The sequence below is a fragment of the Hibiscus syriacus genome, unplaced genomic scaffold, assembly GCF_006381635.1.
Source record: "Hibiscus syriacus cultivar Baekdansim isolate YM2019G1 unplaced genomic scaffold, ASM638163v2 tig00111947_pilon, whole genome shotgun sequence".
In the NCBI taxonomy this organism is placed as follows: Eukaryota; Viridiplantae; Streptophyta; class Magnoliopsida; order Malvales; family Malvaceae; genus Hibiscus; species Hibiscus syriacus.
The window spans coordinates 341,530-356,832 of NW_024063219.1; the positions used below are offsets into that span (position 1 = coordinate 341,530).

A 15,303-nucleotide genomic window follows, 5' to 3' on the forward strand; every position below is an offset into this window, starting at 1 on the left:
GCATAATAACGATAATGTCAAAACATTGAACCACAGAAGAATAAACATGAACTCTAGTCTAAAGATGAAATCAGAAAACTGCAAAAATAAAGTTACAAATCTGAGGCATTTTGCAAATCAAGAATTAGTTCTGATTTTTTGTTGTTGCAATTTTTGGAGTTAAAAATAACACATGGATTGTCTTGCTACTTTTGATTTACAATTTCATTTCACATAACAATAACATATGAATTCAATTTGACAGCTCAAAACAATAGATCTGTTAAGTCAGCTACCAAGTTCCATCATTCATGGTTCACTTGTTTACCGAATCAAATTTACATTGTCTCATCCAACATGAACAAAGTGTTTGATAACAATAATAATAATAGCTGAGTACTATGCTCTGCACTGCATCATAGAGACAAATGGAGCAAGTTAACAACAATATTTTAGAAAACTTACATACAGGATTATACATGTCTTCAGTGATTCCCAATTCTAAAAGTACAGACTGCAGCAATCGTGGTATATAGCGGAGAAGAAAAGATCCCAAACCAAGCTAAACAATGAGAAAAACCATATGTGAGAAGAGAACACAGGCATAAACATCAATGTAAGCGTATGGAAATACCCACCATAGATGAATATATAACAATAGCCAGTGAGTTCTTCCGACCAGTTGGGAGAAGCTTCATTCCCTATCAAACATAAAATATAATCATATCAGATATTGATAGCCCAACACAACAGCGAGTGCAAATTGAGGAACTTTCAGGTATTCATCAACCAAATTATTTACCTGAAACAGTACTACCAATACCACAAGGATGACCCCAATCGCCATGGCGCTGCTGTAGTAAAATACTAAAGACTTGCTTAGGGTATATGCCACACTCCACAACCAAGGCCGTTAAGAAAAGACAATACGATATGGGAAAATTCTGCCAAAAAAACAAGGAAAAAAGAAAGAAAAGAAAAGATAAACAAAGGAACAGCGTAGATAAACAAGTTCCAATTGTCAATACATAAAGCAACAAGGGTAGAAGGATCACAAACTTACTTCCTTCTATAGACACCTCAAGGGTTTGTGTTAATGAAGTAGTCATCCTTATATCTAAGAGCTTGTGATCGAAAGGAGACATTGGTTTAGCCCATAAACCGTTTGAAACCTTCTCCCACTTGCCTTGAGGGCACATCCCTATCCCAAGTGAAGCATTCCTACAAAACTAAGATATCAGTCTTAAGCCAAAATTGCTTTACAATTGGAAATAAAGTTTTTGTTAGTATTCACTATTCAACCAAAAGAAAGCCTTTTTTTAATGAGTTTATTGCTGAATTCATCCAAGTAATTGTGAAGCCGCTTACCTATGGAAGCAAATTTCAACACTAGGTCTGCGTAGGGTGGAATTCCCTTGTGAAACCTTCACTTCGACTGAATGGGCAAATTTCCTGAGATTCCCAACCTAGACAAGCCATCAATGTAATTCTTCACAAACAACTTTAGTTCCAGGCTTTAAACCAGGGGACTTTTCCACTTGTAAGCCAGGAGTTAACTGCAATGTCTTATTAAACTCCCCAACAGCTGCAAAAATAAACGAACAAAAAAATATCAAAATTTAAGATTTTTCCGCTATTAAGACATTATTACGAGCAATTGCAATAAAATATGAAAATCATAGAACCCAACTAGCTAAACTGACAAGAAATTTAAACTTATTATTCTTTATTCCTTTAATTTGACAATTTAACCACTAAAAGGTAAAAGAAACCCTAATCCATAGAATTTAAAGCGTTAACATAAAATACAAAAAAGAAGAAAAAGAAGAGAGAGAGAGCACCCAAAGAAGTCTTTCCGGCAGATGCAAGGGTGGAAAACTTGGAACAACGACGAAGATAAGGTAGAAAAGCAAAGCGGAGCTTCGGTCCCGTTTCCCGATACCCATTGTGAGCCGGGAGTTGAGAGATTGAGGAAAGCATAGGCACAGATTTGTAAAAAACCCATTGCTGGCGGTAGAAGATCAACCCGTCTTCTAATGGCGGTTAAAAATTGGGCTTAAGCTGGACTCACCATCAACCCATATACGCCCAATCTTCAACGACAAAACGAAAAGGGTAAATTAAATTAGACCTAACAAATAAAATGATGGCATTATATTAACAAATTACCTCCTAAATTATATCAACAAATATGGGTGTTTTTAGTAGGCTTATTAACAAATTACCTCCTAAATTATAATTTCTTTTTAATTTTTACTTAAAGTTTCTTAGAAATTAGAATTTCAACAACATTAATGAGGCATGTTTAATAATTAAGCAATACTTGATAACACAAGTTTCAATTAGTTGAAATTCTAATAATCTTAATATCATTATTTGTTGCCTAAATATTGAAAAGTTTTTCTTTAGTTATAGATAACTCATACACCTTATAATGTAGATATTCAAATTTAGATCTTTTAAAAATAATATTTTATTCTATGATTAAAATAATTTAATAGATTCACATTAATAACTTTTAGATTATTCTTTTGCTGGTTATTTTGATTTTAAAACTAAACAAGTGGATTTTTATTGCAACTGAGTATTTTGGTTTTCATATTTAAAAAATGGAAATGAATATTGTTTAGAGTTTAGAGCGAGATATTCTTTGATTGTGAAAAATCAATAAATAATTTTTAGGGTAAATTACACATTTAATATCTAAAGTATTAGTTTTGGTAATTTTAACACATACACTTTCAATTTTTCAAAACATACCTAAAGTTAAATTTTTGTTTCAATTTTTCAAAATCATACCTAAAGTTTAGTGTTTGTTTCATTTTAGTACTTCGTTCAAAATTTAACGCTAAATTTAAAAAATTGAAAGTTTAAGTGCTAAAACAACCAAAACTGATAGTTTGGGTATTAAACGCATTAAGTTTTTAACGGTAGGATACTAAAATGAAACAAAAGCTAAATGTTACGTATGGTTTTAAAAAAAATTAAAAGTTTAGGTACTAAAATATCCAAAATTGATAGTGAGGTGTTAAATGCGTAGTTTACCCTAACTTTTAAACGCATTAATAACTGCCCATTAAAATTCACATATTATTTTTTAAATAGTCTAAGATGATTATACGATAATATCTATTTAAATTATTCTCAATCATTGACAATGCATACACCCGCAGACGCAACTATTGAACTCAAGACTAGGGATGGACATCAGTCAGGTTGGGTAGGATTTTCGGTCAACCCGACCCGACTCATAATTATACCTGAACTCAACCTGAAAAATATACATCCTCCACCATACCTACATTTTTGAGATAAATCTCGAACTCGATCTAAACCGACTGAAAATAATATATTTATAAAAAAATATTGGTTTTGTTCAATAAAAGTATGGATTTAAAAGTTTTTAACACTCGAAAGGTTAACTGTTTTTTTCTTTCCTTTTCGATAGTTGACTTATCGTTCTGAGAAATCCTAGGTTATCCTTTATTGATTTGTAGCGATTTGGTTTTGATCCTCGATTACTTTTCATGATCCTTTCAATTGTCTAATTGGGTTTAGCTTCTATGGCCTTGATGGACTGGAAAAAGTTATTTGCTGGTGTGGAGGAGCAGTCTTTAGATTTCTTTCCTCCAGAATAGTGAGGTTCTTGTACTGTTTCTCCTCCTCAAGGAGTATTTGAGGAAGGGGTTTTGAGTGGAGATACTCGTTAGTTGGTCAATTCATCGTTCTCCCTGAATTTCGTGTGATGCAGAAGGTTATGGATTTGATGTGGGGAAATCACGACAGTGAAGGTAAGCCTTATTGGTTCCAATATTTATGTGTTCTTGTTTAGTAATGTTGTTCTCATGATTGGTTATTGAGAATTGGCCATGGCATATTCAACATAAGCTTTGGTTTAAGGAAATGAGAACCTAATTTGACTCGGCTGGATTTTGATTTGGCTAAAATGTATTAGGTGCAGTTATTTAGAGTTCCTTTAGAGTTGTATTGTAACACCTCCAACCCGTATCCAACCCAATGAGTATGAAGTGTCACATCAATTTTTAAAACTTTACTTGTTCAAATAATGAAAAATCACCGTTAAAGAAAACTTCCTGTTTTCAAAAAAACGATTTCACACTTATCAGAGCATATACAATTCAAACGTTTATATGACATGCCAACTACGTCTAAAAGAATAAAATACATATAAATTTCTTTTCTAATCTAAACTTTGTAAGAAAGATGCTGACCTGTCTTGCTCCTCCCAGCTTCTATATTCACTTCTGTAACTTGCGTGTGAAACACTTACACGCTAAGTCGATGACTTAGTGAGGCATAAAAAAATACTCTAATGAAATCATACCCACTAATCAGCATGACTGTTTTATGCTATCAAATCATACAACTTATATACTTTTTCATATAACAATTATATACTGTGCATACATGTCATTATTTTATTTTTTTTATCATACTCTTATACTCCTATACTTATATCTCTTATTTCTTGTTCATATGATCTCTTACGTTCATATTCTATATCTTATAACAAATTCTTATATCATCATCTAGTCATTTATACTCATTCACATATACATCAACATATATTCATGTATATCTAAAGATGCAATCAACCATATCACATATATCATGTCATACAATTCATAGCCATGTCATATACATATACATACATTGTTTTCACAATTATCTCTTTTTAGCCATGTACACTGAGAACAATAGATATGTGAGCCTATAGAGGTTGTGCACTAATGCTGTCACCACAACTCGTATAAATGCACTGAAGTGCCACGTGAATTGTATCGTAGTGCCGCATAGAAATGCACCGAAGTGCTATATAAGTTGTTCCTAAGGACCATGTAGAAATTCCTTAAGAATATATACATATGGCAGAGATCAAATATGTATCTCAAAAGACCTCACCACATGTTCCAAAGAATACATATAGTCCCGAAGGACCGCGTAGACCCTCTGCATGCCAACTATACCTCTAGCTCTCATGTCACACAATACATTAATATTATGTTATCATACATTCACATATACACAATCTCATAGTTCTTTCACATAGCTCATTGTCATATAAATCACATATCACATATACATATAGACAAATGGTTCACTTACTCGTAGAACATTTCATGTGATTCACATATCACATAGCTTATCACATATAATGTATTCTTTTTATATAATCACATAGCATATGACATACTTCTCTTTCATATCTCATGTTACGTATCATATCTTGTGATCATGTAAGCATGTTACTTATAATCACATACTTCTACGCATAGGTTCAATATCATAAACTTAGTTCCCTTCCATATTATATACATTTATATCTTATGTTCATCATCACCTATAAACTTACTCATACTCATATATACTCTTTAATATATTTGTATAGTAATGCTCTATAATTGTATCATATATTGAGTTACCTAAGTCTTCCTTTATAAAGTTATACTACCAGTTCAAGTAGTCTCATTCTATCGATACATAGTTTCTACTTATCTTACTCACTTCCCCTTTCACTCACATAAATCATCTATATACTAGCTTTTATCTATTTATTTAGTTCAATTTCCAGACTTCATAATACTCTTTCATAAAGTGTTGTAATTCTTCACTTTATAACTCATAACCCGTAGTTTCCTTTAAGTATAAATCTTCCCTATATACTTATGTATCATTACTTATGTTTATGCCCTCAAATTTACTATCCTCATAGAAGTCTCTTAACCTTTCTCGTATAATCACTTATACCATATAATATGACTTATACTTGGTTATCTTATGTTCACACGTATATATATATATATATACAATGATTCATTAATATAACTTATGTCACATGTTTATTTCATTCTTTATGTCTTTATCATATAACTTATTTCATGTTCTCCATTATTACATAATAATGTTTACACAAATTATAGCATATCAATATCTTTAGTCATGCATACATACAATTAATGTAATCTAATATCACATATAATCATAACAACCACATAATCATGTTCATGACTTCATGCATATTACTCTAGAAATAGGACTCATCGCAAGTCTTATTTCATTAAACACTACAGGTCACTAGTATGCACTCACCTGTATTTCTTTGTTTTTCCCCCGATCGATCTTACCGGGTAATTGTTCTGGAACTTGTTTAAGCTCTGAATCTACATAGATATATTGTACATATCAGTATACTAATTAATATATTCTAAACTATCGATTCTTAGGCTAAAAGAAAGTTATTTTATCTTTTAATAAAGGTATGCATCGATGCACTTTACAGTGTATCGATGCATTCCTAACGTGTACATCGATGCACTACCTGTGCATCGGTACACAAATCACCTTCGATGTTTTATTCTTAAGGGGATGCATCGATGCACTCCTTTGCATCGATGATGATCGATGCACACAACCCAGAAATTCCATTTTAAGCACGAAATTTACTCTCTTTTCAGCTCAACTCTTCATCTTTCACCTCCTTTTATTCTTAACTCTATACACCTATTTAAACTAATTAATACCCATTCAATACCTCTAAAAACTTAAAAATCCAATCCTCCACATAGAATTTAAGAATCTCACTCAAATTCCAACATGATCTAAATGTAATTCTAACACTTATATGTCTTAATTAAGTTGAGGACAAGTCAAATTAATCCTTAGAATTTCAAAAACCATTATATATCAAAAGTTCATTTCTAAACTCTTAATAAAATTTCTTTCTAATTCTATCTTCTTGATGTTTTTAGCTTATATAAGCTTTCCTTAAGCTTATATAACCCCCAAAATTCAAAACCAACTTATAAATTCAAGAAATTAACAGCTACAAATCAAACTTACCTTTAAGCTTGAGCATGGGAAGAAGAAGAAGAGAGCAAGAAGAAGGCTTCCGGAAATCTCCCAAAACCCACGTGTATAACTCTTATTTAAAGGGGGAAAATATCATTTAAGTTGAAAAGCTAAATTACCCCTTTAATTGTCCATCTATGATATTTAATCCGTCATCAAAATTATTTACTTAAATCCCAAACTTTAACTTATTTCAAAATTAATCACAAAACTTTCAAAATTCTCATTTTAGTCACTAGCCGGATTTTGGGATATTACAAATCTCCCCTCTTTTAAAGAAAATTCGCCTCGAATTTTCACTGCATATCTTTATAATATCATGCCTTCTAATATTTTCATGTTGCTTCATTTTCTTAATCTTTCCTATTACCGCTAGCAACTTACCATTTCTCATACTCAATTATTCATATATGTCACATCTTTATAAGTCCATATAATATCATTATTTATAGACAGTAACCCCAATCCTTATTCCTCAAATTATGGATCAATTGATCTTTTTCATCATTCTTTATGTTCTTTGCATAAATCAAGCTTTTGCTCATTTCTTAATCCTTGTCTGTATTACTATACACACAACTTTCATATAACCCTCACGTATTTGTTCAAAGAATAAGCATTCATTCTCGTTCTTCTAATAATTGAAATTGTATCATTTCAATATCAAACTTATAACTTATCTCAATATACCTCTTGTCATACTTGATATTTTAAACTCAATCTTTGACTTTTCCTATCCTTTTATTCTTTCATTCCTTTAAAATTAAAATCTTCTCTTATCATTTATATTCATCTCTGATTACCGATCTTCATCGCATCTTTATAACTTTGATAATCTGCTTTACTTATATAAAACCTCATTCTTTATCATCTCTTGTACTTGTATTTCCTTCCTCAAAGCCCTTTTTAAACATACAAATACTTATTCTTGCCTACATCATCTATATGATCAAAACCATATCCAAATCTACATCATACTTGATTAACTTAACTTTATCTTTCTTCAAATCTTATAACTTTATTATCCATACTATCACAATTAATCAGTAATAATTTTTTCAATTTAGGGTATGAGCCCTAATCAGACTAATCATATTCATCTTCTTAGTTGAAAACCAACCAGTGCAATTTACTCACTTATCCAACTCACACTCTTATTCATATACATTACTATTCTCTTGTCTCTTCCATTACCTTACATTTCCATGATCAAAATACATAATCATGTCTCAATTCACACCATACTTAGTTAATTTACCCTAACATCATCTTCTAATCCTTTAACTTTAATACATTTACCATCACATAATTATGTTAGTCAATGCTAACTCTTTCCATCTAAAATGCAAACCCTTATTCTATCCACATTCTTGCTATACAGTATTATTCCTTTATTTCAAACTCATAAACTCTGGCTTTATATATCTTATACGCTTGTCATTGGTGCACTTATTCTCGAACTCTCTACAAATTCTAACCACATCATTAGATCTTTTTAACTTTATTATGGTGACACTTGTTCACCATATCTATCTTATCCATGAAATAATAAGAATACTTCATATCACTTTTTGATTCAACCTGTGAAAACCTTCTATCACTAATCTAATATGATTTCAACTTTCTGAAATCAGTCTTGATCTTATGAGGCACTTCCTGAGGTGTCCGCTCTTCCTCCTGCCTGGCCAGGGCAGGTAAATTGCCATCACAATCAGGAATATCGCCTCTCACTTCACTTCGAAACTATTATAATCAAATTCTACTATATAATAATAATCTTATTCTATTAGCAAGACAGTACACTCCTTACACTTATCAGATCAGAAATTATTGACTTGGTGTTGGCATGTACACATTTTACAACTCTTTTAACTTCGGTTTAAGCCTAGAATCGGCTAAACTTTAGCTCTAATACCATTAAATGTAACACCCCCAACTCGTATCCAACCCAGATCCGAGTCCAAGTGTCACATCAACTTTTAAACATGTACTTGTTCAAAATAATGAAAAATCCCTGTTAAAGAAAACTTCCTGTTATTTCAAAATAAACGTTTTCACACTTATCAGAGCATATACAATTCCAATCATTTATATGACATGCCAACTACATCTAAAAGACTAAAATACATCAAACATTTCTTTCTGATCGAACTTTGTAAGAAAGATGATGACCTGTCTTGCTCCTCCCAGCTTCTATATTCACTTTCTGTAACTTGCGTGTGAAACACTCACACTCTAAGTCGATGACTTAGTGAGGCATAAAAAAACACATCTAATGAAATTCGTATCCACTAATCATGCATGGCTATTTTATGCTATCAAATCATACAACTTATATACTTTTTCCATATAACAATTACATACTTGTGCACATACATGTCATTATTTATATTTTTTTTATCATACTCTTATACTATTATACTTCATATCTTATTTCTTATTCAATGATCTCTTAGTTCATATTCTATATCTTATAACAAATTCTTATCATCTAAGTCATTTATACTCATTACATATACAAACATATATTCATTATCATGTAACAGATACAATCACCCATCACACATATATCATGTCATACAATTCACATGTCATACATACATTACATACATTGTTTCACAATTATCTCTTTATTAGCCCATATACACATGTGAGAACTATAGATATGTGAGTCTATAGAGGTTGTGCACTAATGCTGTCACCATAGCTTGTATAAATGCGAAGTGCCACATAGAATTGTACCGTAGTGCCGCGTAGAAATGCACCGAAGTGATATAAGGTTGTCCCTAAGGACCACGTAGAAAATTCCTTAAGAATCATATCATATGCCAAGGATCAAGTATGTCTCAAAACATCACACATGTTCCAAAGAATAATATGTCCCGAAGAACCGTAGACCCTCGACTCTTGGCATACCAACTATACCTCTAGCTCTCATGTCACACAACATGGGCATTAATATTTATGTTATCATACATTCACATATACACAGTCTCATAGTTCTTTCACATAGCTCATCGTCATATAAATCACATATCATATACATATAGACACATGGTTTACTTACACGTAGAACATTTTCATATGATTCACATATCACAGAGCTTATCACATATAATTGTATTTTTTCATATAATCACATAGTCATATGACATATACTTCTCTTTCATATATCTCATATCACGTATCATATCTTTGATAATGTAATCATGTTACTTATAATCATATAACTTCTACTCATAGGGTTCAAATCATTAAACTTAGTTCCCTTTTCATATTATCATACATTTATATAATCTTATATGTCCTATCATCAACCTAAACTTACTCATATACTCATATATACTCTTTAATATAATTTGTAATAATGCTTTATAATTATATATATACTGAGTTTACCTAAGTCTTCCTTTATAAAGTTTATACTACCAGTTCAAATAGTCTCATTCTATCCTATACATAGTTTTACTTATCTTATCTTATTCCCATTTCACTCACACAAAGCATCCATATACTAGTTATATCTATTTATTTAGTTCAATTTCCATGACTTCTATAATACCTTTCATAAAGTGTTGTATTCTTCACTTTATAACTCATAACCCGTAGTTTCCTTTAAGTATATAAATCTTCCCTATATAATTATGTATCATTACTTATGTTTATGCCCTCAATTTATACTATCCTCATAGAGTCTCTTAACCTTTCTTGTATAATCACTTATACCATATAATATGACTTATACTTGGTTATCTTATGTTCACACATATATATATAATATCAATGATTTATTAACATATAGCTTATGTCATGTTCATTTCATTCTTTATGTCTTTATCGTATAACTTATTTCATGTTCTTCCATTATTACATAATAATGTTTTACACAAATCATATAGCATATCAATATCTTTAGTCATGCATACATACAATTAATGTAATACATATAATCACATATAGCACATATAATCATAACAACCACATAATCATGTTCATGACTTCATGCATATTACTCTAGGAAATAGACTCATCGCAAGTCTTATTTCCATTAAACACTACAGGTCACTATGCACTCACCTGTATTTCTTTTCTTTTTCCCCCGATCGATCTTACCGGTAATTTTGGAACTTGTTTAAGCTCTGAATCTACATAGTAATATATTGATACATATCAGTATATTAATTAATATATTCTAAACTATCGATTCTTAGGCTAAAAGAAAGCTATTTCATCTTTTAATAAAGGTATGCATCAATGCACTACCTATGCATCGGTACACAAATCACCTTCGATGTTTTATTCTTAAGGGGATGCATCGATGCACTAATTGCATTCGATGTTAATTTATTTGAGAGTGCATCGATACACCTTGAAGTTACATCGATGCACACAACCCAGAAATTTCATTTTATGCACGAAATTTACTCTCTTTTCAGCTCAACTCTTCATATTTCACCTCCTTTAAATTCTTAACTCTATACACCTATTTAAACTAATTAATACTCATTCAATACCTCTAAAACTTAAAAATCCAATCCTCCACATAGAATTCAAGAATCTCACTCAAATTCCAACATGATCTAAATCTAATTCTAACACTTCATATGTCTTAATTAATTTGAGGACAAGTCAAATTCATCCTTTGAATTTCAAAAACCATTATATATCAAAAGTTTATTTCTAAACTCTTAATAAAAATTTCTTTCTAATTCTCTCTTCTTGATGTTTTAAGCTTATATAAGCTTTCCTTAAGCTTATATAACCCCCAAAGATTCAAAATCAACTTATAAATTCAAGAAATTAGCAGCTACAAATCAAACTTACCTTTAAGCTTGAGCTACGGGAAGAAGAAGAAGAGAGCAAGAAGAAGGCTTCCAGAAATCTCCCAAAACCCACGTGCATAACTCTTATTTAAAGGGGAAAATTTCTTTTAAGCTGAAAAGGTTAAATTACCCCTTTAATTATCCATCTATGCTATTTAATCCATCATTAAAATTCTTTACATAAATCCCAGAACTTATTTAAAAATTAAGCACAAAACTTTCAAAATTCTCATTTTAGTCACTAGCCGGATTTTGGGATATTACATGTATTCTAAGAAGGGCCTTAGTTATATTGCTAGTGCTCTAGGTAATCCGCTATACATGGACACCATCATTGCTTCCAATGAGTGTTTGGAGTTTGCTAAAGTTTGTGTGGAGGTTGGGTGATAACTCCGTAAAAAGGCTACTTCTAAGGCCTTTTCACTTAAGTTATTGTTTGTTTAAGGGTTTATATAGGTCATTTTAGATTCATATAGTTGCATGTAGTTGCATTTGTGGTGGTTGTATTATTTTTACTTTGTTAAATTGTTATATGATGGGAAATGTGTGGATGGTTAATAATGTGTAAGAAACAAGAAGCATATGGAAAGCTGAGAAGAATGATGTGGCATCACATGCTGCTGAAGCAGACTACAATGCCTTGGCATTTCTGGCGTAGAAAAAGACAGAGATATTTTCACAAGAGGCATATATCAAAACACGTGTCTGCTGTTAATAACCGCTTGAATAGGATTCACTGCCACCTATGGAGATAAACTTCGTACACAAGGAATTAATTTGAGGGTATGATGGATATTTTGAGTGCAAAATTAACCAAGAATACCCTTAGATGTTTTATTTATAAGAACACCTCAGAAGAGAGAGACATTCTTAAGAAAAAGCTTGGAAATCCATCATCATCTTCTCTATTTTCTCTACCTCCATTATCATTCCTTTTTCTCCATTTTTATTGATGTTCTTCTATTGGTGAAGCTCAAGGGAATGGCATAGCATCCTAGAGGAACTCACGCTATGGTCGTTCATGGTGGTTTGAGGGTTGTGCCGGTCGTACGCACCTAGTGTTTTCTTCTCTAACCTTTTCTCTATTGTTAAAGCTTAAAACTTTATTTGGGTTGTAAGGTTGAATGAACGATTGGATATACTCTATGGTTTGTTCGAACCCCACCATGAACTAAGTTATATTTGGTGGGGTTCAATTGATGGATGCTTGAAACTTTATTTTAATGGTTGATGAATGCTTATCTTTTGTTTTTACTTGTTTTGTTTATGTGTGCTTCATCTTCTAAGATTGTAGGAGGCATGAGAATGTCCATTTCTTAGATGAAGATTAGATGTTCGAGAGAAATCTAGTCATAAATTCTTAAGTGTTCGAGAGAAACTTAAGTAAGATTAACATAAGCAATGGTGTATAGTTAATCACTATAGCCTAATCCATTAGTACTTGAGAGAGACTAAGCAAGGATTTCAACGACTAAGAGGGGTAGTGCAGGCTGACATAGTTAAGACTGAGAGAAGATTTCGTGGCATTCTATTTTGTTAGGTTCTTTTGACTAGAGATAGCTAGAACACTTTTAGAAAACTCCGTCGAACAAGTAAAGCATTAGAAGAGATCTGTTAGAAAAATAAGTTTCCAGCTTCTTAAGTGACTCCCCACAATTCATTCCCGAAGTATTTTTCTATGTGAGGATTATCAAGTTATTCTATTTATTTGTTATTTTTACCATTTTATATTGCCTTGGCATTTTTATCATATTCATCATTATAAACTACTCTTTTGCCATAACATTATTCACTCAATCACACTCCCTAATCATCATTTCATTCACTCTCAAATTTTCATTTCCGAAGTATCATCAATGTATATATCATTTCTATACTTAGATAAATTAGTGTAGTGATGCGTCCAAAACTCATAATTCCACCAATCCCTATGGAGACGATACTCACTCACCACTTTTACTTATTACGATTGTGTATACTTGCACATCATTGCATATAATTTATTAGTACTAACAACACGCAATAAGTTTTTGGCGCCGTTCGGGGATTGACAACGTGAAGTTAATTAGTTTGTCATAGCATTTTATTTTTTTATTTTTGTATAGTTTACTTGCTATTTTACTTTATTCTTATCCAAGCTTATTTGGTGTATGACAGAAGACTTCTGATGAGCCATTAGAACCAATTGAAGCTGAGATTGAGAGACTTTTTAGGCAAAGAGATGTGCTCAAGAAATATGTATCAAATTGGGAACCAGGGCATTGGTCAAGAAGAAAGCGATCAGAATGTCAAGGCAATCCATAATGTTGGGCCTACTGATAGGCCTCATGCTATTCACGATCATTTGAATTATATGCTAGATGATTTGAATCCTAGAATTGTGGCGCCAAAATTTAAGTAGCCTATTTCGAGCATAAACCTGTGATGTTCAATATATTGAATTTATAGGGCAATTTGGGGCATGCCAACTGAAGATGTCAGGCAATAAATTTGTAACTTTTTGGAGGTTTGTGATTCTTTCCGCGAATAAGGAGTACATAAGGATGTGTTGAAATTAAAGCTATTTTATACTCTTTGTGTGACCAAGCGAGCTTGGTTGAGTAGTGTTCTATTTAGTTTGATAGAATCATGGGCCGATTTTTGTAAAAGTTTCTATTGCGTTGTAACCTACCAAACATTAACACTCAGTAAGGAATGATAAATCCTTTCGCCAAAGTGATGGCAAATTTATGTATGAATGTTGGGATCGTTACAAGAGTTTGCTTCTTAAATGTTCTAATCATGGTTTTCAAGACTAGACTCAAGTAGTTATTTTATAATAGAGTCAATTCCTACACAAGGATGATGCTCGATCCTCTACAAATGGGATATTGCTTGATAAATCACCTACTGAGGCATTTGCTATTTTAGATAGAATTGCCAGCAATAACTATCAATTTCTTGCCAACAATAACTATCAATTCCTTCCTCAAGGCTTAAATGAAGAAAAACACTTGGGGCATTCGAGCTAGATACCAAGGACTCTATGTCCGCTCAACTCTCAACTATCACTAATATGTTAAAAACTTATAACGTTCTACTGAGGTAAAGGAAATGAAAACAACTAGTTCGGTATGTTGCCATGCCAATCATCACGAGAGAGAATGCCCGACTAATCATGAATCCATCAACTATGTAGGCAATTTCAATCGAGGCAATAACAATCCCTACTCCAAACACCTATAATTCAGGGTGGCGCCAACACCCTAACTTCTCATGGGGTAATAATGAGCCTCTATGCTAGTCAACCTACTCATCAGCAAAATTATATTGAATCTCAGGCTACCAAAAACTATAACATGGAATAATGCTAAAAGGAGCCTCATCTTCAGCAACACTAGTTCTTTGGAGGCTACGATTCAAGATTTCATATATACCACGAAGACAATGGTGAAAGACCATTCTAATTCAATTAAAATCAAGGAGCTTTGCTTCATAGTCAAGGCACCTTACTTCAAATCCATAGCTCATCTCTAAGAGCTTTAGAAGGTCAATTTGGTCAGATTACCGTGATATTGCAAGAATGTCAACAAGGATGATTGCCAAGTGACACTAAAGTCACTAAATTTTTTGTGGAGCAAGTTAGACCCTT

The 15,303-nt window shown here is 32.1% G+C and overlaps 1 pseudogene; it reads right to left on the reverse strand.

Annotated features, from left to right (window-relative positions):
• The window catches only part of LOC120173320, a 29,378-nt pseudogene that overhangs the window by 1,480 nt on the left and 12,595 nt on the right, over positions 1–15,303 (reverse strand).